General features: G+C 45.0%; 1 long non-coding RNA gene across 1 annotated transcript in view; it reads left to right on the plus strand.

Annotated features, from left to right (window-relative positions):
• The window catches only part of LOC117872325, a 193242-nt gene that overhangs the window by 164295 nt on the left and 5556 nt on the right, over nt 1-23391 (plus strand). The window contains exon 3 of the long non-coding RNA XR_004644460.1: nt 23285-23358. This is a non-coding gene — a long non-coding RNA (uncharacterized LOC117872325). The remainder of the gene's footprint in view (nt 1-23284; nt 23359-23391) is intronic.

Raw genomic sequence — 23391 nt, forward strand, 5'->3', positions numbered from 1 at the left:
GAAGAATTCATGCTTGTGTAGCAGCAGTAGGGCTTATGAGTGGGGTTTTCAAATGCCCCTACGTAACTTTGGAGCACACATCTGATTTTCAATTGGATTTTTACTCCTGAGTCACTTAGGGGCTTTTAAGAATCCTACCCTTTATCCTTTGCAGGCTGCAATTACTAGAGACAAGATAAGCTATACTTGTCTATGACATTCCATATCCTTGAGGTCCTTCTGCACAAGCGCAATGTGGAAGCACAGTCAGACAAATGCAGCATACTTTTATTTGATGCCCCACATTAATTGGGATACTGATTTCAGTGAAGCACTTAGTGGACGTGGGCCACCTCACATTTGCCAAGAATTGGATTCATTGTTTGCATGCTTAGTGAAGCAACCAAGGACTGAATGGGCTTGTTGGCTGACCTCTCTAGTCTCCCAGAATGGTCCCACTAGGTTAGAATTTAGCTACTGAGTGGGAAGCTGGCACACTCATTGCCCTTGCTGGGTCTCCCCAGTGCATGGAGGACCATAGTCTCCAGGGTTATCAGTCTGGCACCTTGTACAAGTATAAAATTCTCTTGTAGAAGAATAAAAAGGTTGACAGTGCAGGGACACATGCATTCATGGCTCTTTCGGTAACCACAACATATAGGTAAATCAATTGCAAATTAACCAGGTCTGGCAGTAGACAACTTGACACCTTTGTGAAGGGAAAGTTTCCTTGTTTTGTAATTCTGTTTCGTGACCAGACCAGTGTGCCGGTTTGAATCAGAGCAGACTTCTGTAACTCAGCATTTCAACTCACAACTCAAGCGAAGCAACGGCCTTGGTTTTCTTTGAACTTCTGAATTTTTTTGACCTTCATAACTTGTGCCATGAATTTTTCAATTAACCAGCTTGTAATTAAATCAACTGATTAAATAAAGAAGTTTAGTTGATAAAGTGCCATTATGAATTTATACCTTACAAGGATTTTAATGATACATAGAATATTGCCAAATGCAATCTGGATGTGGGCTCCTTCCTCCTATATAACTTCAAACCTTACCTTCCTAAGTGCTACCTTTTCTCAACACTGCCCGAAAGGTCCATCCTAAGAGAAGGCAGTGTGGCCCAGTGGACAGGACTCCGGACATGTGGGTTCTATTCTTGGCTCTGCAGCTGGCCTGCCGGGTGATATCAGGCAGGTCATATGACTTCTTTGTGCCTCATTTTCCCAGCCTTTAAAATGGGGATATGTTACTTACCTCCTTTGCAAAGTGCTTTGAGATCTGCAGATGGAAAGCACTATGGAAGATGTAGGTATTATTAACTCACCCATCCTTGACTCTTGGACTTCCTGGTCTCCCACTCTCACTGTGCACCCCAAGGATTCCCACTCTTCTTTCTGAATTCCTTAGCTTCTGCCCTCACACTGGTTCTCTCCTCACTGCCCTTGTCTTCATGGCTACCCCTCACAGGCCCCATCTCCTTCCCTGTTTTTTTGCTCTTTTATGGTTCAGTGTTTGATACATTAGACATACCATTGGAATAATTACCTGAGATAAGGCCTAAGGGAATGCAGGAATCAAGAAATTGAAGTGCAGGATGCAGACTTGCAGTTTGTTTTCTGGCTCAATGAAGAACGAACCCAAAATAGGTAATATGTTGGTAATATGAATATTAGGCCCAATACAGAGTCTGGTTTTAAGACTGTGCAAAGAGCAGGTGGCCTTGTAGGCATCACAAGCCAAGCTCAGCCATGATCTCAATTTCAAAAGAACCTTGAGTGGCCTTTCTCCATATTCAGAGTCTACCTGGGTTTAGAATTCACCACGAAACCTCACATTTCCCAATTAAAAGCAGTGCTTAAAAATACTTCCATGAAGGGCTTTTCCCCACCCAGCTGTTCAATTAGTTATCTGGACCCTCAGAGTCACTAAGCTCCTCTGGTGACCAAATGAAGTGATGTAGTGTCAGGCCCTAAAAACAATAACTGGTGGGAGACTCTCTCACAAGTACCCTCTTTAGGGCATCTTTTCATTGTATCATTTCTACCTCACCTCCATTCAGGCCAGCACTATCATTGCTTGGGAGGTCAGGTAATACAATTCATTGTTTTACTTCTGTAATATGTTTTAAACAGTTTTTGGGTAACACTTAAAACATAATATTGTCATTGTCTTCAGCATGAGACAGGTGCCAGGGATTCCAAAAAGTCCACCGTGGCCTTCACTATTGCTAATGATCTTATGTGGAAGGTGTTCAGATACTAGAGTAATGGGTGGCAGTATAAAACCCCAGGATGGCTGGAGCGAGAGAGTCTGCCATTCACGAACCTGTCCCAAAAGACAATTTGCTGTCATCAGTGTAGCAATATGTAGAAAGAAAGGGATGCTATAATTCATGTGTGGATTGTAAATGGTAATTTTTACAAATTGCTCTGAAAAGGTCCTCGTGGTCAAAATAATAGTGCCAACTTTATTCTCTCTTTTGCGTATGGGAATGTATATCTCCTTTCTTCTGTAATCAGTGGGATATCAGACTCTACAGTATCAGGCCTACAACCTCCTTTTTCAAAATGCAGTGTGTGCCTTTAGATATCTAAGGAGTTGGTAAGTCATTTAGGATTCAATATTCCCAATTAAACACTTTGAGCATTGAAATATTGAAGAGATGAATTACAAGGGTTGTGTCAGCAACTGCATGCTGCCCTGCACAGGGCAGGCTATTGTATGTATCCACTCTCTTCACTACCCTTGGCTTAGCAAGGAAAAGGCTCAATTACTTTAAGCTTCATCAACCTATAAAAAAGCCCATTTTTATCTTGCCACATGAAAATGAGATTAGACCCCACTATGTCCAGGTCTCTATTGAATTTTATCCAAAGGATTAAAGAACATTAAATAAGAAACATATAAATCACTATTGATTATCTTGGACAAGTTACTACAAGCCATAAAACCCTCCCTTTCCTTCATCAATAAGAGAATGTACATTTGCATTCTTACCACACTGGTTAAAGGACCAACTGATTCTGAGTGCAGATTCTACCCTCATCATTGCAGGTGCACAGTGCTACAGTTTCTTGAAAAACCACTATAGCCAGTGTTGTAATGCAACAATGCAAGCACAACAGCTGAATGTAAAAATATATGGGGAGGGGGACAGGAAGGGAAATGAATGGCTCATGGGATACAAAAAGGGATATGGAACCTTCTGCCACTTGAATATGGCCCAAATCTATGTGATTTAAATGTTAGTACAGGGGGAAGGCTGTTTGGTGGCTTATATAAGTTGATGGTCTCCATCCCATGTATGTTCTCCATATCATATATATATACACAAATCTATTATTAGCTTGTACCTTTGTTGGCATTCTCTGCAGCAAAGCTAAGGATGACATAGGCCTGGGGAATTGTGGTGATGGGGTGGAAGGTCAGGGTTTGCTTCATGTGGGTCACACAAAAGCTATCTGTCAAGGTTCATTTGCAGGGATTGGCAATCCCTGCAGTTTGTCTTGGAAATCTGGGTTCTACAGAAGCATAACCCACCAGAGCCCACTCCAATCCTTTCCCCTACTTAACCTCACACTTGCTCACGGTCCTGCCCAAACATTCCCCTCTCTCCTCCCCCAAGAAGGCCCACCCAGTTGTGATCTGACTGTGGAATACCCTAGAGGAGGTAGTAGATTGGGTCCATAGTGGACAGGGCACTGGACTGGGGCTCAGGAGACCTGGGTTTAGCTCTGTCATTGCTTTGTTGGGTGACTTTTAGAAAGTCAGGTCCTTCCCTTTGCCTCAGTTTCCTCGTCTATAAGATGGGGATCATACTAATCTCCTTTGTAAAATGCTTTGAGATCTTTGGGTGAAAACGCACTATATAAAAGCTATGCGGTATTACTGTTAGTGGGTTCACCAAGGAATAAGGCGGAAGCGTGCCTGCACTCTGGCCATCTTCAGTTAGTGGATAATGTCTTTGGTTCAACTGCCACACAGGCTAGAGCCCCAAGAGCAGGGAATGTATCAGGGCTAGAAAGGAATAGGGATGAGAGTCTGGACTGATTCTCTCTGACTATCCTCAGCTGGTGCAGGGTTGCTTGGGGATCTTTGCCAGCCGGCACAGTCTACAACAGCCCCTAGGTTGTTCTAACCTGCACTGGGGCTGAGCAGAGAATCGGGGAGCTGGTTGTCTCCCCGCCCCTCCACCCCAACACTGCTTCTTGTAAAGTTGATGGAGAAGAGAATCTGACCCTGACTTTTCTCAGTGCGCAGCTCTTCCTTTCACTCTCACTACAATCCTCCAATTTCTCACAGATTGAGTGTAGTGGTATATAATTATTAGGGTTATTCTGCATCCCAAGCCCTCTGTGTGCCAGTAATGTGCTCAGGGTACAGTGTTTTGGAGGTTTCAGCAGCGAGGCCTTGTAGGTGGGTCCAATAACCACTCAGACACATGGCTATGGCAAAGGTTTCTAGGGCTGGCAGGGAACGGGAAAGGTTGCAGATACCCTAGGTACAGAGGCTTAAACAGTTACGGTTCAAAAGTGAGTAATAGCAGTTTTTATGTGGGCCCTTGGGGCAGACCATTTGGGAGACAGGGTGCTTAGTGCCTGGGGTGCCATCTCCTGTCCAGTCTCTATTTCAGCAAATAAGTATTTGTGGGTTTCCAAGCCAGGCTCAGTTCGTGCCTTTCATTGGGGCCCCTGTTCACTGGATCCCTGCCCTGCCATTGCTGCTCCCCAAAAACCCGCACAGACCTGCGCCCAGCTGTGATGTCGGGCAGTCCCAGCCTGTTCCACCTGTGGCTCTGTCCACGGGTCCTAGGGGTGACAGCTGAGCTGCAGTTTTGAAAGCATCAGTGGTGCCTAAATGAGGGATATGCACCTCAATATCTTTGAGGATCTGAGCCTGAGTGCCTTAAAAAGTTACATCAGTCCTAATGAATGATCTACTGAGTAGACCCGTGTTTTTTCCTTCTCTCCCTCTGTCAAGTAGCAATGGTTTTAGCTGTGTAGGCATTGGTTCAACAGGAATGGGACAAGTGCCATCAACTCAGTTCAAACAGGCCACCAAACCACCACCAGAGAATGCCTTTCAGTCACTACTAACTTAAGTCACATAGAACCCCATGACCTGGAGGTGCAAAGTTCTGTGCAGGGCTGGCCCCAGGCACCAGTGCAGGAAGCAGGTGCTTGGGGCGGCCAATGGGAAGGGGCGGCACGTCTGGGTCTTCGGCGGCAATTCAGTGGCAGGTCCCTCAGTCCCTCTTGGAGGAAAGGACCAGCTGCCGAAGAATGAAGCGGCATGGTAGAGCTGCCGCCAAAGTGCCACTTGGGGCGGCAAAAAAGCTGGAGCCGACCCTGGTTCTGTGTTGTTTGCTGCTGAAAAGCCTCTTCCAATCTACAAAACCAAAACTCTTCCTTGATTTTGCTAGAAGCACTTCAGGCCACTTTCTCACAGCAAACCTTTCTTTCAAATGTTCGACCTGATGTGCTGTGTGAAGGTAAATACTCACTGCGCACATACTAAATTTAGACTCTTTTCACTCAGTACCGAAATTAAACCAGAGGAAAAGTACTTAACAATGGCCTGTACTTAATTTGACATATCCCTCTTCAAATACTTCTATTACAAAATCCTTTTGTGTTATTCTAAGTAGGACAGCTTCTTTCCTTTGTGTGATTTAAGTGTAGCACAAAGAGTTAGGAGCTACCCATTTTAAACACAAACACAGGGAGAGATAAGAGCAAACAGGTCTTAAACAACGAAACTGCTTAACACTGCAAAAAAGAAATAAAGAACAGATGGAAAGCGCTGGGAGTTGAGCAACCTTTCCGTGTTTCTCCTCAGACTGGAAGGATTTAGATCATCTTCTATACTGCCGGTCTCCAACAGTCACTTAAATATCTTTAACATGTGGCTGGAACATGACTATGCCATCTTATTACTCAACAGATCTGTTCCCTGTATGTGCTCCTTTTGTCACCATGGGACAAACCACATGGATCTTGTGATCTTATTACTTCACATGGTTCCATGATCTGCTTTCTTAAAAAGCTCTTTCAGGCCCTCTGGGCAAAATAATGGTATCTAGAGGCAGTAGAGCTTAGAAAGCTGTATTCTCTTCTCTCTTTTGATTCCTAGGGGCGGACATTCATATGAAAGCAGAATTTGAAGTTTTCCAAAATTAGCTTCTTCTATTGCTCATTCTCCACCTGAAGTCATAGCCCTGTGCTTGTGTAAATGGATGGGTGAGAGGTCTAACCATCTGTCTGTCAGTGAGAAGCCGTTGGGGCTTAGTAACCGAGGGCATGTTTTCTATACAATAACCATCTATGATGAATCCTGATTCCAGTAAAGTTCATGGCAAAAACTCAATAGGGCCAGGATTTCACTTCTATAATTGTATGGATTGGATGCATGTATTACACACATGAAACAATGTTAAAACATCAGGGCATTTGCAAAGTGAAACACTCACATTTAGGAAATGCCAGAAATTAAGTGTGCACTTTCCAAGACGGCACTGAGTTGAGGCAGGGCTCCTACAGAGCTAGTATAGTCATACTGATGTTACAACTCAAACCCCTCTGCCCGCTAAGACAAGATGCCAAACGCTCTGATACCTGGCAACATGGATCTCTGCTTTTGCGTGTAGCACTTGCCCATGGTCCACAGAAAGCTAGTTGGTCATGTGGCGAAGATGTTTCCAGCTGCTAATTCACATTAAAATAAACTGAAAATGCATCAAATATTTTCTTGATATGATTTTTCCATGTAAGCAATTGCTGCAGTTGGCACAGGGATGCTGATCACGATGGGGAGCACAGCTGCCAACGAAATAATCTCTCTAGTGAGTTTTGGTTCATACTATGAAATGGCAGAAAATGGAAATTCATTTTTAAACACCCCCTGACCCGTGACTCCCAACCGCACTGATCTAAAAGGGGTTTTATGCACCAGGATTGCGGATAGCTCACAAACCACCCTGGCTAAATACAAATGTGCTATGCATTGCTGGGAGGACAGGATTCACAGCTCTGCAATGGTTCCATTCATTGCTTGCTAGCCTTTTGTGTCCATCTCGTGGTGGGGCTGCTGGGTGGCACAAGGGTGGTGAAGTGAAGCATCAGCACTTAAAGCTACCTCATAAGGCCTTCGTTTGTTGATTTAGAACGCTGGAATTTTGGGAGGGAGGAAAGAACCATTTGTGTGGCAGGTTTTTGTGTTTAGCTCTTTGTGCTTAGGAGGCAGCTCTTTGAGAGCTGTGCGAAGTTTTGGACTGCTGGAAGGAGTGTGGACAGAGACAGATTAGCAGGCCAAATTCAGGTGAGAGAACTCAAGGCTCTAAAAATAATTAGCCCGATTTTTAAATGAATCTGGTTCTTGTGGAAGGTTGAAAGCCACAGAGATTGAACTGGTCTCAACAGAATAAATACAGTGTTAGTGGCAGGTTGGCAGTGTGACCTTGCTGACTCAGTGCCCCACCATTGTGCCTTGAGAGTGGGTGGGAGAAATCACCTCTAGCGGGGAGTGATAGTTATTCTCTGTAAGCTCTTTGAGTCAGACTATCTTTTTGTCCTGTGTATGTATAGCTCCTAGCACAATGGGGGCCTGGCTCATGGCTTAGGTGCTACTGTAGTAAACATAATGCTAATAGCTTTGCGTAGGCCTTGGTTTCAGTGACCATTGCCATCAAGGGGGCCCTCTCTCCTTTAGTAATTGGACTGAGATTACTAACCTCTTTAACATTAGTGCCGCGGATCTCAAACTGTGGGTCAGGACCCCAAAGTGGGTCGCGATCCTAGGGCCAGAGTTAGACTTGCTGGGGCCCAGGGCCGAAGCCCAAGCCCCACCGTCCAGGGCCGAAGCAGAAGCCTGAGGCTTCAGCCCTTGGCTTTGGACCCCACTGCCTGGGGTGGTGGCTCGGGCTCTGCCCCCGCCCCCACCTGGGGTGGCAGGACTCAGGCTTTGGTCCCCCTCCTGGGGTCATGTAGTAATTTTTGTTATCAGAAGGGGGTCATGGTGCAGTAAATATGCCCAATGGCCTGTAATGGGACACTAGAGAGGGTGGGATCTGAGTTACTACAGAGAATTCTTTCCTGGGTGTCTGGCTGGTGAGTCTTGCCCACATGCTCAGGGCTTAGCTGATCGCCATATTTGGGGTCAGGAAGGAATTTTCCTGCAGGTCAGATTGGCAGAGGCCCTGGGTTTTTTTTGCCTTCCTCTGCAGCATGGGGCACGGGTTACTTGCAGGATTCTCTGCACCTTGACATCTTTAAACCACAAGTTGAGGACTTCAATAGCTCAGACATAGGTCAGGGGTTTGTTAGCGGAGTGGGTGGGTGAGATTCTGTGGCCTGCGTTGTGCAGGAGGTCAGACTAGAAGATCAAAATGGTCCCTTCTGACCTTAGTCTATGAGTCTAATCCCTGCATTAGAGGCTACAGAAGAGCAGCCTCATGATAAGGCGCTTTGGTCGCCATTGATCAGACCACATTCACAGCAGTGATTAGGCGATGAAATTCTTTGCAGCCCTTTATCAATCCTCTAAGCTAGCCAGTTCCATCTCCGAGCCATGCTTTAAAGCTGATGTTTTAAACCAGCTGCCTCTCCTGCTATAATGAAAAGTTACCTGAAATGGCTGCCCAACAGCCATTCTTCCAAACCAAGTCTTACAACGATTTCACGTCTTCATCTCCCAGTTGTAGCCAGTCATTTTAGTTTATAGGCTACAAAAACTTTCTAAAGCATTGTGCCCCAGAGAGGACTTATTCACTGAAGCCTCCATCTGGGGAAAAATATTTTGTGTGGTTCTGCACCTGCAGGTTACTTCTTGTACATGTGTCAGATGCATGATGAATTGCCCTGTCAGCCAGTGCTTTTCCCTTTCAAGAAGATAAAAAGTATGCACCTGAATAAAAGTTACCTGTTTTGAGTTGTCACATATCCACACATGCTAACTTGCTTACATGGGGCCTGATCACATGAACAGGCCTTCTGATTTCGATAAGGCGGCTTGCTAAGTGGCTGCAAGATTGTTGCCACAGGTAAGATTCTGCTCTTTTGTGGCACACCTAAGTAACACAGCTCGGTGTGAGGATCAGTGAAAAGCTTGCAAGGGGAGAGCAGGACAGAATCCTTTCCATCTCCAAACCCTGGAGGCAGATGCAAGCCAGCTGGCTACAGCCCACTGCTATAGCCTATGATATACAGGATCAGTCATGGACCATAGCACATGAGGCTTATAGCTAATGGATCCACACAGATAGCGAACTAACAGAAGAGTGTACCCTGGTGGAATGACTCAGCAGAAATAAAATATCCAGATGCAGTCAGCAAGGGTTATTCCTTAAAGGCTAGTACTTCTAACCAGAAATCAAAACAAATTAAGGAAACACAGGTAATAGAAAACTCCTCTAGCCTGAGGTTCAGCCCAGTCTTATGACTCAGTATATGGAGCCTTGACTTCTCATCGGCATTCTCCCCACCGCCCCCCAGTCCTGAACATCTGTGAAAGTGGGGAAGCTGAGGTTAACCTTTTGTTTGTCAGGAACAAGCTAGCGTCCCTTTCCTCTGTCACACAGCCTTCCTCCGGCTTGCCCGTAAATGCCCCTCTCTACAGACAGTGGGGAGAACTGCCGTGGAGCTCAGTGGAATGCTTCTGAGCAGCATCTCTGCTTCGCACGTGCTCACTTCTGCAGTATACACACAGGAGGTTATGCTGCATTTTGGGCCTGACGGATCCAGGAAGATTTGGTCGGTACAGAAATACTTGTAGGTCAGTAAACAGGTTATACTGATCATAAGATGATCTGCGTGGCCCCCGGCAAATCACCATTCCCAACATTTATTTATTTATAGCCTATGGTATCCTAGAAAGAACCGTGTGGAACTTGAAGAAAACCTGCACCACTTTTACTTTATTTTTCAACTGTACTGTCTAATGGATGCTCTGTCAAGTTATACATTTCTTGCTGTGACAAATTATTCTTCTTCTCATGACAGGGCCTCCAGCTGAGTCTGCTGTGCTCAATTAGGAGAAAAATGCATATTTTAATCCGCCCCATGGCGCAGTAACATTTCACTCTGTGGCCTTGGCAAAGCAGCCATTTAACTGTTTCTGTAGAGGTTTCATTTGCAGTGCATTGTTTTAATGTCAGCAACCTTTCCCTTTATTCTAGCTTTGCTGGCAGTGCTCCCCTAGGCATCAGAACACGGACAATTAAAGCCCCCTCTATCATGCTGGGAACCAATGATTTCCTTCCCTTGATACAGTTCATCACCACATGCCAGCTGCTCTTACCATCATAACAACCTTCCTTTCTCCAAGAGAGTGTAGTCTCCTGGTAGGCTGCAATGACCGTAACTCCATTTGTTGGCTGGCAAGGGGTGTTCACACAGCATGGGGGTTTTCACCTTCCTTCTTACTATGATATATTAGGGCTCTGTCAACCTAAATAATGGAAATCCCATGGTCACTGCTAACCCTGGATTGCTTGTTATGCACAGCAATGAGTTGATATCATAGCAGTGGCTGGGCATCCATGTTCTTTGGAAAATCCTACTTCTTTTCAATTACCTCTCAAAACTTGCATCAGATGTCTCGTAAATATGTAATAGTATTTGAAAACTACGCACACTTGCTGTGGCAGTCATTGAGAGCCAATAAACGTGCAGCGCCCACAATGCCATTTTTACAGAGCTTGTAGTTGTCATAGTACACAATGAAATCAAGCAATTAAAGTTCATTAAAAAAAGATGGTGAGAAAACTATTGTTAATATCAAAATAGGAAAAGTTAAGTGTAAGATGAGTGCTCATAAAAATTCCACTTATTTTATCTAGACAATCAAATAGATGAATAAAAAAGCTCAGAAGTTTCTGCACTGTCGACAATTTATTCTTTGGCTTCTGACTGCTTGAAGTCTATTCTTGAAACACTGAGTCTCTGAGCAGCCTTTAAAACCAGCAATCCTGCTTTTCAGCTTTTTATAAAGACTCTGTACATACATTATTTTGTTTATATGTACAAGCAAAGCTTGATTATTGAAAAGCTTCATTTACCCAAAACAAGCTCATTTCCTCTGACACATTCACTGGACTAAAACTCCCATTAATTATTTGAACCCAAGTTCATCTGAATTGATTCACTATGCCCCGTTCAATGTGTCTAATAAGGGTTTGACTGCATTTCCTTTCTTTTTATGTGATGTGTGCTCTCTCGTACTATTTACAGATATATCTCGCCTTTTATCTTGCAAAAGAAAGATAAACCTGATTAAACGAGTTGTGCAAAACTGTTTATTTAAATGGCAGAGAAATTGTGTGCAAGTCTGTGGAGTATCTTTATGACTATGAAACTTTATAAAAAACAATTCACTGGTGCCTGGGAAAGGTGCCAGCAGCTGGATTAAGGGAGTTCTCCATCAAACAGTTCAGCATGGCAGTAGCAGTACAAGTACCAGCCCTGTCAATATGCCTGACCTGGAGTGGCTACTTAGTCCTTGGTTCTCTTCTGAGATTGGCCAAGATTTTCAAACGTGACTAGTGATTTAGGGCACGCAACTTGAGACACCTTAAGAGGGCCTGATTTTCGGAGGGTTGGTGCTCAACGCACATTTTAGATGAATCATGTTGGGCACTCAACATCACCCATTACATTTGAAAATGTAGGCCATTGTCACCAAATGTGGTGGTGGGTTTTTTACGTACTAGGAAATTGTTAGACCAGCAACTCATTTCTGACCGGGCAATGATTGGCTGTTAAATTGTAATCCCCCTGCCAGGTGAGGTCGGCAGCAACAAGATACCTTCAATATCTAGGGGTTCCTCTTAACAGTACAACACAGAACCAGCTCAAGCCCCAAACCAGTAATCTGGGAAAACTTAACCCCACCCCTGGGCGCCTCTGAGAGGCCATACTTCCCCACTCGCAAGCACTGAGTCTGTGTATAAGAGAACTTTTGTTAGAAGGGAAAGGGAAACCAAACATCAATTTGAGAAAACATCATTCAGTCTGCCACTCTTGTGCACTCTGGCACTGCTGCTGCTTCTCTGTGCCACCTGCCACTCTCTGTGATGCCATGTTCTGAGGTTCCACCATTTAACCCAGCTCTCAGTGATTTCAGCAGGTAGTGGGGAACCTCACTGCTAGTGCAGTCTCCTTCACTGCCACACTGTCCCAAATCCGGTCTAAGGCTCAGCAGCTAGACCTGGTTATCAGTGACTCCAGCTCTAGCGATCACTTAACAAAACAAAGACTCTCCTTTGAGACTAATCAGCTCTGTCTTTAAACAGTGGAGATAAAGAGGATCAAAATGGAGTCTAGATCTCTTAGACAGAGCCCATACCACCAGGAAGGAACCCTGTCTCCATCTTCTCTCTCTTTTCAGTAGGATTTGGAATTCCCTTGCTTAGAGAGTGCCTTTCAGCTGAGGGTGACCCCCCTCAATCAGGATGTGCTAAGCACAGTTAGACTCATAGACAGTAAGGCCAGAAGGGACCGTGGTGATCACCTAGTCTGACCTCCTGCACATTGCAGGCCACAGAACCTAACCCACTCCTGTACTAGACCCACAACCTCTGGCTGAATTACTGAAGGGCTCAAATTATGATTTAAAATTCTGCTGCCCTTTACTCAGAAAATAAGGATAGCAACATTTTATTACCCTTGCATTCAATATTTTATTAAGATGATGTTATTATTATTATTATATTGTATAAAGATGGTGTCCGTGATCCTCGACGTCAGGCAGCTGGCATACAGCTTGTACATCGTGGAGCAGAGGGAGACGGGCCTCCAGTTGCTGGGGTCGTCCCGCTTGTCCTTCTTGTACACTAGCACCGTCATGGCCTTCTTCCAGGAGCTGGGAGTCCGCCAGAACCACTTGCACTGGTTGAAGAGCATGGCGAAGACCAGGCAGCCAGGGTCTCACTTTTTCAGGAGGCTGTAGGGATGCCATCTCTCCCAGGAGCTGTGTTTTTTGTTTTTGAGAGTCTGGCCATCACTTCCTTGGGCGTAAAGTCAGTCTCCAGGACACCTGCATCGTTGACACGGGGCAGGGGGTGGAGGCACTCTGGGCTCTGCGCATCGTTCTGGGCTATGTGGTTGAATACGTCATTTAAGTAGATGTAGAGATGCGCAGACGGGATCGTGCAGTAGGACAAGGGCCAATCTAGGATCTCCCTCATCGCTTTGGAGTGGTTTGCCTGGTACAGTTTTTGTATCCTGGAAGCTGCTGCTGGATCGTAGCAGTGACTGGCATTTCTACTTCTGGCTCCCCTGGGAGTGGTGTTGTGGTTCGGAGCAGGCGTTCTGTGGGTAGGTGAGGTGTTCTCCTGGTTTGAACTCCTCCTGGAAGCGATTTCCGCAAACAGTTCTCGTGAAAGTTATCAAAGGAAGCTGCTGCTTGTAGCTCCTCGGTCCAGGTGGTCTGCTTCGGTGTGGCAGCCCTTACCATCAGCCGCTGGTCCTCGTCTCGTGCAGGCTTTGAGCCTGCTGCGTGGTCGGCCTGCCTTCTCTCTCGTGGGTCAGGATTTCCTTCAGTTGGGTGCTGGGGTGGAATCTCTGGTGGGATGGTGGCATTGCTGCTGGTCGGAGAGATGCAGTCTGGCTCAGGGGTTGCTGGGACACCACTGGTCCTTCTATGAGTGGCTGCTGCCTGGGCAGTTGCTGCTGGACTGTGAGATCTCCCATAGGCACTGTCCTGCAAGATGGACTAGGGGGTCATGATGGTCCATCTGGCGATGATGGCCTGGTGCTTTGGTGTGGCGGAGGAGCTGGTTCCTCCGGTGGCTGGAGTTTGCAGGGCGGTCCAAGGGGCGGCGCTGGCCCCTCCAGCGACATGCTCTCACGCAGCCATGTGCGGTGGGGCGCTGATCCTTCTGGAGATGAGGACATCCTGGACAGGTGGTGAGGCAGCTCTGACTCGTCTCAGCATGGAGATCTTCTTGGCAATATGCAAGGATGAGACGGGCCTCCTGCTGGTGAGGACCTGGGTGATGTTCCCCGGGGCAGCAGGTACCTTCTCGATCACAGCATCCCGTTCTGCTGGCCTGGCAATGGGAGTAGGCTTCTTGATGGCAGCATGCGAGGTCGGCTTTCTTCGTTGAGGCTCAGAAGTAGCTGGTCGGCATGCAGCAGGAAGTGATTTGTAATGCAACACCAGTCAAAATTGATCACGTTGGCAATGCACCTCTGTCTTCTGGATACCTAGGCACAGAAGGTATATTTATGCAAATACAGACTGATCTTTAAGTATTTCCCCCCACACAGTTCATCACTAGGTGTCAGGGGAAAGCTTATTCAGACCCTGCTTACAAAATAGTTATAACTTTTGTTCGCTACTGACCTGGGTTGGAGCTGACCTACAAGTGAAAAGCTCCATATCCCATCAGCAAGTTAAAATTTTTCCAAAAAAGGTTGGTTGGTTGGTTGGTTTGTTTATGCCATTTATTTAGACATAACTAAAGGGTGCATGTTAAAAGGTAAGTTCAGAGGAGAGGTGTTTCATGAGACACTCATGATGGTGCAGACCACCTATCTTCCCATATGCAATCAACACGCACCACTTCGCCTCTCTTTCAGGCTTAAATAACATCCCTGTGGCAACTCTAGATGAAGCAGCACTACCAGGAAGCTAGGTCAGGGCATCTGCAGAAACACAGGGTGTCCACCTGGATCTTGCGGATCCACAGAATTTGTGAGCCAGACCCTAATTTCTTCCCCATGGAAGTTGAATTTACAGGAAATTCTGCATGGGGAAACCTTATGACATTGCCTGCACCTGATGTGGGCCTGGACCTGGATCTCCATGGAGGGATATAATCTGGTCCCACATTATTCCAGATATGCTAGGAAAAATCCTATAATCTATCTGCCTAGTAAAACTTGGTGACTATTCCACATGTCTAGAGCTCACTCCAGAAGAGATCCAGATGATCATGAAACTCAGACCCAAATCTTGGTCTGCTACATGACACTTCGTTATATTATTTATTACATTATATTTATTTATTAACCTGTATTCAAAAAAGCTGTGGGAACTGAATGAGCACAAGTATCAGAGGGGTAGCCGTGTTAGTCTGTATCTGTAAAAAGCAACAGAGGGTCCTGTGGCACCTTTAAGACTAACAGATGTATTGGAGCATAAGCTTTCGTGGGTGAATGCCCACTTCGTCAGATGCATGTAATGGAAATTTCCAGGGGCAGGTATAAATATGCTGGCAAGAATCAGTCTGGAGATAACAAGGTTAATTCAATCAGGGAGGGTGAGGTCCTCTGCTAGCAGTTGAAGTGTGAACACCAAGGGAGGAGAAACTGTAGTTTTACATCTGCTATTGTGTGGCCAGGGAGGTTGAAGTGTTCTCCTACAGGTTTTTGTATATTGCCATTCCTGATATCTGACTTGTGTCCAAGGTAGCCATCTTACAGCAAAAAAACTTCAGGACCAGACTCCAAAGAGAAACTGCTGAGCTTCAGTTCGTTGGCAAATTTGACACCATCAGATCAGGATTAAACAAAGACTGTGAATGGCTAGCCATCTACAGAAGCAGTTTCTTCTCCCTTGGTGTTCACACTTCAGCTGCTAGCAGAGGCCCTCACCCTCCGTGATTGAACTAACCTTGTTATCTCCAGACTGATTCTTGCCAGCATATTTATACCTGCCCCTGGAAATTTCCATTACATGCATCCGAAGAAGTGGGCATTCACCCACGAAAGCTTATGCTCCAATAGATCTGTAGTCTTAAAGGTTCCACAGGACTCTGTTGCTTTTTACAGATCCAGACTAACATGGCTACCCCTCTGATACTTGACACCATGCAAGGTACTGCATTTAGCCATATGGAATGGAAATCTATCAACCTCATGAAGAAACTTGCACAAGTACAGACAAATATCATCTTCCTTTCTAAATGCAAACGAATGGACATCATACCAAATGGACTGAAGGTGAAAAATCCAATATTGCTATCTGCATACTGCACAGACCACAGTGAGAGATTATACCATACACTATCAGAGAAACTGAGGAACCACCTGAACAGCATCCTATACAGCAAACAGAAAAACATCAAAAAAGAGCTCTCCAACCTGGAGACTCTCATTAATAACCAACCCTCCACACAAATGGACTTCACTAAAATAAGACAGGAGATCTACACTACACACTTCAGCTCTCTACAAAGTAAAAAGGACTGTAAGCTGTCTAAACTCCTACCTGCCACATGGGGCCGCAACAGTGGTACCCCTAACTCACCCAGCAATATCGTCAATTTATCCAGCTACACACTCAACCCAGCAGAAGAGTCTGTCCTATCTCCGGGACTCTCGTTTTGCCCCAGCACCCCCACGAACATGATACAGTTCTGTGGTGATCTGGAAGCCTATTTTTGCCGCCTCCGATTTAAAGAATACTTTCAAGATAACACTGAACAGTGCACTGATACACAGATACCCTCCCACCAACAACACAGGAAGAAGAACTCCACATGGACTCCTCCTGAGAGTTGAAATGACAGTCTGGACCTATACATAGAATGCTTCTGCTGACGTGCACAGGCAGAAATTGTGGAAAAACAACATTGCTTGCCTCATAACCTTAGTCGTGCAGAACGCAATGCCATCCACAGCCTCAGAAACAACCCTGACATTATAATCAGAGAGGCTGATAAAGGAGGTACTGTTGTCATCATGAACAGGTCTGACTACCAGATGGAGGCTGCCAGACAACTCTCCAATACCAAATTCTACAGGCCATTTTCCTCAGATCCCACTGAGGAATATACTAAGAGACTGCACCATCTACTCAGGACACTCCCTACACTAACACAGGAACAATTCAACATACCTTTGGAGCCCCGACCGGGGTTATTCTATCTACTACCCAAGATCCATAAACCTGGAAATCCTGGACGCCCCATCATCTCAGGCATTGGCACTCTCACTGAAGGACTATCTGGATATGTAGACTCTCTGCTCAGACCCTATGCCACCATCACTCCCAGTTATCTCCGTGACACCACTGATTTCCTGAGAAATCTACAATGCATTGGTGATCTCTCAGAAAGCACCATCCTAGCCACCATGGATGTGGAGGCTCTCTACACAAACATCCCACACACAGATGGCATACAAGCTGTCAGGAACAGTATCCCTGATGATGACACAGCACAAGTTGTTGCTGAGCTCTGTGACTTTATCCTCACGCACAACTATTTCAAATTTGGTGACAATATACCTCCAGACCAGTGGCACCGCCATGGGCACCCGCATGGCCCCACAATATACCAACATTTTTATGGCTGACCTGGAACAATGCTTCCTCAGCTCTCGTCCATTCACGCCCCTCCTCTACCTATGCTACATTGACGACATCATCATCATCTGGACCCATGGGAAGGAGACTCTGGAAGAATTCCACCACGATTTCAACAGCTTCCACCCCACCATCAACCTCAGCCTGGACCAATCTACATGGGAGGTCCACTTCCTAGACACCACAGTACAAATAAGTGATGGTCTCGTTAACACCACCCTATACCGAAAACCCACCAACCGCTATGCCTACCTTCATGCCTCCAGCTTCCACCCCGGACACACCACACGATCCATCGTCTACAGCCAAGCACTGAGGTACAACCGCATCTGCTCCAACCCCTCAGACAGAGACCAACACCTACAAGATCTTCACCAAGCATTCTCAAAACTATGATACCCGCACAATGAAATAAGGAAACAAATCAACAGAGCCAGACGTGTACCCAGAAGCCTCCTGTTACAAGACAAGTCCTAGAAAGAAACCAACAGAACTCCACTGGCCATCACCTATATTCCTCAGCTTAAACCTTTCCAATGCATCATCAGTGATCTACACCCATCCTGGACAATGATCCCTCGCTTTCGCAGACCTTGGGAGACAGGCCAGTACTCGCCCACAGACAACCTGCCAACCTTAAGCATATTCTCACCAGCAACCACACATCGCACCATAACAACTCTAACTCAGGAACTAATCCATGCAACAAACCTTGATGCCAACTCTGCCCACATATCTACACCAACAACACCATCACAGGACCTAACCAGATCAGATACAACATCACCGGTGCATTCACCTGCACGTCCACCAATGTTATATATGCCATCATGTGCCAGCAATGCCCCTCTGCTATGTACATTGGCCAGACTGGACAGTCACTACGTAAAAGGATAAATGGACACAAGTCAGATATCAGGAATGGCAATATACAAAAACCTGTAGGAGAACACTTCAACCTCCCAGGCCACACAATAGCAGATGTAAAGGTAACATCTTACAGCAAAAAAACTTCAGGACCAGACTCCAAAGAGAAACTGCTGAGCTTCAGTTCATTTGCAAATTTGACACCATCAGATCAGGATTAAACAAAGACTGCGAATGGCTAGCCAACTACAGAAGCAGTTTCTCCTCCCTTGGTGTTCACACTTCAACTGCTAGCAGAGGACCTCACCCTCCCTGATTGAACTAACCTCGTTATCTCCAGACTGATTCTTGCCAGCATATTTATACCTGCCCCTGGAAATTTCCATTACATGCATCCGACGAAGTGGGCATTCACCCACGAAAGCTTATGCTCCAATACATCTGTTAGTCTTAAAGGTGCCACAGGACTCTCTGTTGAATGAGCACAGTGTTCGTTTAGAGGCTGAATATGAAAATTGGCCACCTTCTGGACTTCATTTTCCTAATGACACAACCACAGTAATACCTAGCTCTTATATTCCACTTTACAAAGGAGGAGAAACCCCAAGATCAGCCACCAAATCAATGAGATCTAAGAATTGAACCCAGGTATCCTGAGTCCCAACTTAGGGTCCTGGCCACTAGGCCACACTGCCTCCCACACTGTTTATACAGCATGCTACTGTTGTAGATTTCTACACCGGCTCTGCTCAGTTATGCTGGAAAACCTCACTGCAGGAAACGTGTGCTGGCTAATTATAAACATGCTCTTCTTACTGTCCAAAGCCCAGTGCCTAGGGCCCTCTCCTTGGATGTGGGAGACACAAGTTCAAATCTTTGCTCTGCATCAGGCAGAAGGGGGTGTCTCCCCCTTCCAAGATGAGCGCCCTGACCACTGTGCTAAAAGTTATAAGGGCAGCAGCTTCCCCGCCTCCTCAGTTCTTGAAAAAGGGCTGTGCTGGTTTATGTGCCTGACTCCAGGAAAGGGTGTGCGGTTGTAAATCCGGAGGGAAGGGAGATGCCTTTCTCCCTCTTGGAGGTGGGGCTTACGACCCACCCTTCTCCTCAGCATTTCCTACTGGCTAGTTTAGTCAGCTCCCCGCTCAGCATATCGATTTCTGTGAAGCCCATTCCTAGGCCCCTAACTCTCCCCATACATTGTATAGGGAGCCTGGACATGTACCTCAGGATTGTGAATTTTCCTAGGCAGCAAGCACCCAGAAGTTAGGGGTTGCAGCACCTAAGTCCCCCTTGGGAATCTCACCTCTAGTGTCATCAAGGAAGAGTGGCAAAACATGTGGTGAAATTTTTAAACATGTTCTTGACTCTGAGGAATGTCTAGATAAGCAGAGTGACAGTGAATACATAGATTTTGTATTTTAACCAGCAGGGACAGCAGGAAGTTGCTAGAGACACACTCTCTGTGTAAATCTGTCTGTTGGTTTTAGAATCTGAGTCATCTGTATCTTAGTATGCAATGCATTCCACCCACGTAATGAGATTTCTTTGCATTTCCACTGCATTAGATTTTTTTCTACACATCAAATATTTAATAAGAAGCAGCATCCAGCCATACTCTCCTGCCCCCCTACAAAATTATGCATTTCGGCAAAAGACATCAACCATTTACTTTTCAAAGTCTATTTTTGAAGGTTAAGTAGAAAAGTTCTACGTGTATTTCCAAGCAGCTTGTCCTGATCCTTTTCAAGTCCACCGTGATTAAGAAAAAGAAAGACAGATAGCAAAGACAAAGTAAACTGAAGCTGGGAAAATAAGCCCATCTCATTAGTCACCATGTCAGTTACAGTATCTAAGGAACCATTTCATAGCAAAAGCATATTTATTTGATGCTGCACAAGCTACCTGGGCTCACTGTTACTGGTGGCATTTGCTCTTAATGTTCAAAGTACCTCTTTAACAAAATGGCATTCCATAAAAATTTAGTGTGTTCCTACTGTAATTAAAAATCCCTAGTCATTTTTGCATTTATGATATAAACTATAAGAGCTGTAAAATCCTGCAATTAATTTGCGCCAACATTTCATACTTGAGAAATTCTCATTACAAATTTCATTACTGATTCACTTATCTGTAATTTGTCCTATATAACCTAAAGAATATTAACAAATTTAGAGTCACTTTTGCTCTATTAAAAGCTAAATATCAAAGTCTTTCACCTCATAAGCCAATCATGATAACAATCCAAAATCTCCTCCAAAACGGTGAATACTATATTCACTTTGCACAAAAAGGGATCATCTGTGTGGAATAGATATTGCTAATGTAATGTGAAGCCATTTGGAAGCTAGGTGATGAATCCTGAGCTAATTCACCATGGCCTTCTTACTTAAAAAGTACTACAGGGGTTGAATGTCTCACAAAACAGCTGTGGGAGCTACATGTGCCCAGCTACGGGCAGAATTTGGGCCTAAGACTATCAGAAAAATAAAGAGGTTATGTGTCAGACTAAGTGCAGTAGGCTGCAATTTTGTTTTTGCTCACTTCTGCTTTATTCCCTGCTTCCAATAGGCCTGTCTTGTACCATGTCGGACTTTCCTGATGTTTTTCTGGGCTATGCACCCTTTGGAGACGCTTGTTTCTGTGCCTCATTACACTGGCACAAATGCTATATTTTCCGCCAAACAAACTGCCCTATTACCAGTGCTTAAGCAGAATGAAACAAGAGGAACAGCTCTCACCGCATCAGTCACCAGTGGAAGGGAGCTGCCTAGCCAGGCCATGGAGAGAGGTGGGGAACTATCCTTATTCTTTTAGCAGAGGAGGCAGAGTTCTGCTCCTCTCCGCTATCCCTTTCTTTAGCCCTCAGCTATTACTCATTATTACAGCGTGACCATACAGCTACTGAGAACTGCTGTTGAAATCCTCCCCCAGGCCTTCATCTCCTCATGGTTTCACTTGCAACCCCTTTTCTAGGATCTCCTCAAGAGCCAGCCCTCCAGGCTCCAGCCCATGCCATATATGCTAGAATGCTGCCACAAACTCTCTCGCAAGCACAAAACAACACAACCGCATCGCCACCATCCTCCAAGACCTCCAGCCACTCCCTGTTAATTTCAGAATCCCATTCAGATTTGCCCCAGTTTTAAAATCCACCATCATGGACTTATTAGAATGTACTTCACAGACCTGCTGCCATCTCTAGTTCCTTTCTTGAACTGCCACTTGTTTAGCACCGTTCTAAGTGCTTGCGGGATCACGCTCCAAACTGTACTAGTGCTAACGAGCAGCCACAGCCTTCCATGTGATGGGGATGTTGTATTTCAAACTTGCATGAATCAGAGGCACAGCAATTGGTGCAATGGCCAAGTTATTCAGAGAAGGAAGGGGCTGAAAACCAGATCTGTCAAAAAAAAAATGCTTCTGCTATAAAGGACAAATTTCATAGGTGCCAAAAGCCCTAGATACGTTACTGCTGTGGGCAGGTGGTGGCAGAATTGAGAGCCGAGCCTGCCCAAGGGACTGTGTATTGCCCTTTGCAAATAGAGCAAATAGTGGCATAAGAGGGTGCCATTGGTTTCATTTTACTGACTCAGCTGTCAGAAGTTTATAAAACACAAAATAAGACCTGATGCAAAGCCCACTGGAAACCAGCGGAAAGACTTTAGTGGACTTTGGATCAAGCCCCTAAAGCACATCTCGAGTGGTGTTATGAAGAACAAGGCTCACAGCAAGTGACTTTCACTGTCTGTGATGGAACAATCACCTTGGAATGCACAATATGGGGATAATGTCAGTCATTGAGTTTCAACGGAAGTATATTCACAATAAACAGTGATTCATGCATACATGTGCTTCCCCATCCCCCACTACATACAGCACTATATCAGCATTTTATTGGCATTTATAACCACATTCATTTTATTCTAATTTGTAATTAACTTTTACAAAATTAAATTGGGAGATAGAAAATTACTATTCTAACATAAATAATCTTGCTGCTGGAAATGGCAGCTTTAACACAATCAACAATACAATTCATAAATGAAAGAAATGTTGTCATACTTATTACTTTTGTGTGCTCCATCTTTTATAGAATATTACAGTGTAAATTGAAATTTTATATGATTTAATAAACCTCAGAAAGAGATTATAGTCAAGTAACCACATAACTGTAACAAATTGTATTCCTATCTTATTACAAAGCTCTCAGTCTACACAGAGTTATCTTTCATTAGCCAAACCTTGGCTTTTGACAAAACACATACTATTCAAGTACCTTGTGAAAAGTACATCCCCAGCACTGCAGTGCTTCACAATATAGTGCTTCATTCTGGAGGATATTGCTGTAAAGTGGCATATAGGTTTTGCTTGTCTTCATTGATGAATTAACTTTGCAAACAAGTTATCCGGCAGAATTTCCTACAGCTGTTTTACAGCAGCAACAGGAAAAAACACACAGAGGTGGACATGTGTGAGGTTTTGTATCAAAGTGACAGACACTAAAAGGGAATATGAGAGAGACAAGGTGGGTGAGGGAATATCTTTTATTGGATCAACTTCTGTTGGGGAGAGAGACAAGCTTTCAAGCCACACAGAGCTCTGTCTCGCTCCCCAACAGAAGTTGGTCCAACCAAAGGTATTACCTCACCCACCTTGTCTCTCTAATATCTTGGGACTGACCCGGCTACAGCTACACTGCATCCTAAAATGGAATAACAGACAGAAAAATACAAGCAAGAGAGAGGTTTATTGGCCCTCCAAATCTTTGGCTGGTTTTCTGGGATACTAGTTTAGATTTAAACTGTCTTTGTTTTCAATGCTCTAGAGTCAATATTTGTAGTCACCTCCCACCTGCCATTTTTCAAAAGGTTTCTGGCCCACCTAAGTATTCATTAGGTTGTAGTAGAAAGAGCAGGTGATGCAGCGAGCTGCTGCTGTAATCCCCCCCACCTTCTCAGAAAACACACCCAGAACATTTGTTAATACTGGATGCCTGGCACCTCAATTGCGTTATGATTGGTTACCAAGAGACAGCATTGCCAGCTCTTCTGTCAAGTGTTAGATTTCTTTAGCAAATTGGTACAACTGCCTGAACTTCTTCCAACATATCACATACCCCTTTTTTGCAGAATTGAAGGGCTTGCTGATTGTCTGACATCAATGCTTATCTACATTCACTGAAGGAAAGTATTGGATAGATCAGGTACCTGAGCATTATATGTCTAATAAGCATGTT

Source organism: Trachemys scripta, chromosome 2, assembly GCF_013100865.1.
Source record: "Trachemys scripta elegans isolate TJP31775 chromosome 2, CAS_Tse_1.0, whole genome shotgun sequence".
Lineage (NCBI taxonomy): Eukaryota > Metazoa > Chordata > Testudines > Emydidae > Trachemys > Trachemys scripta.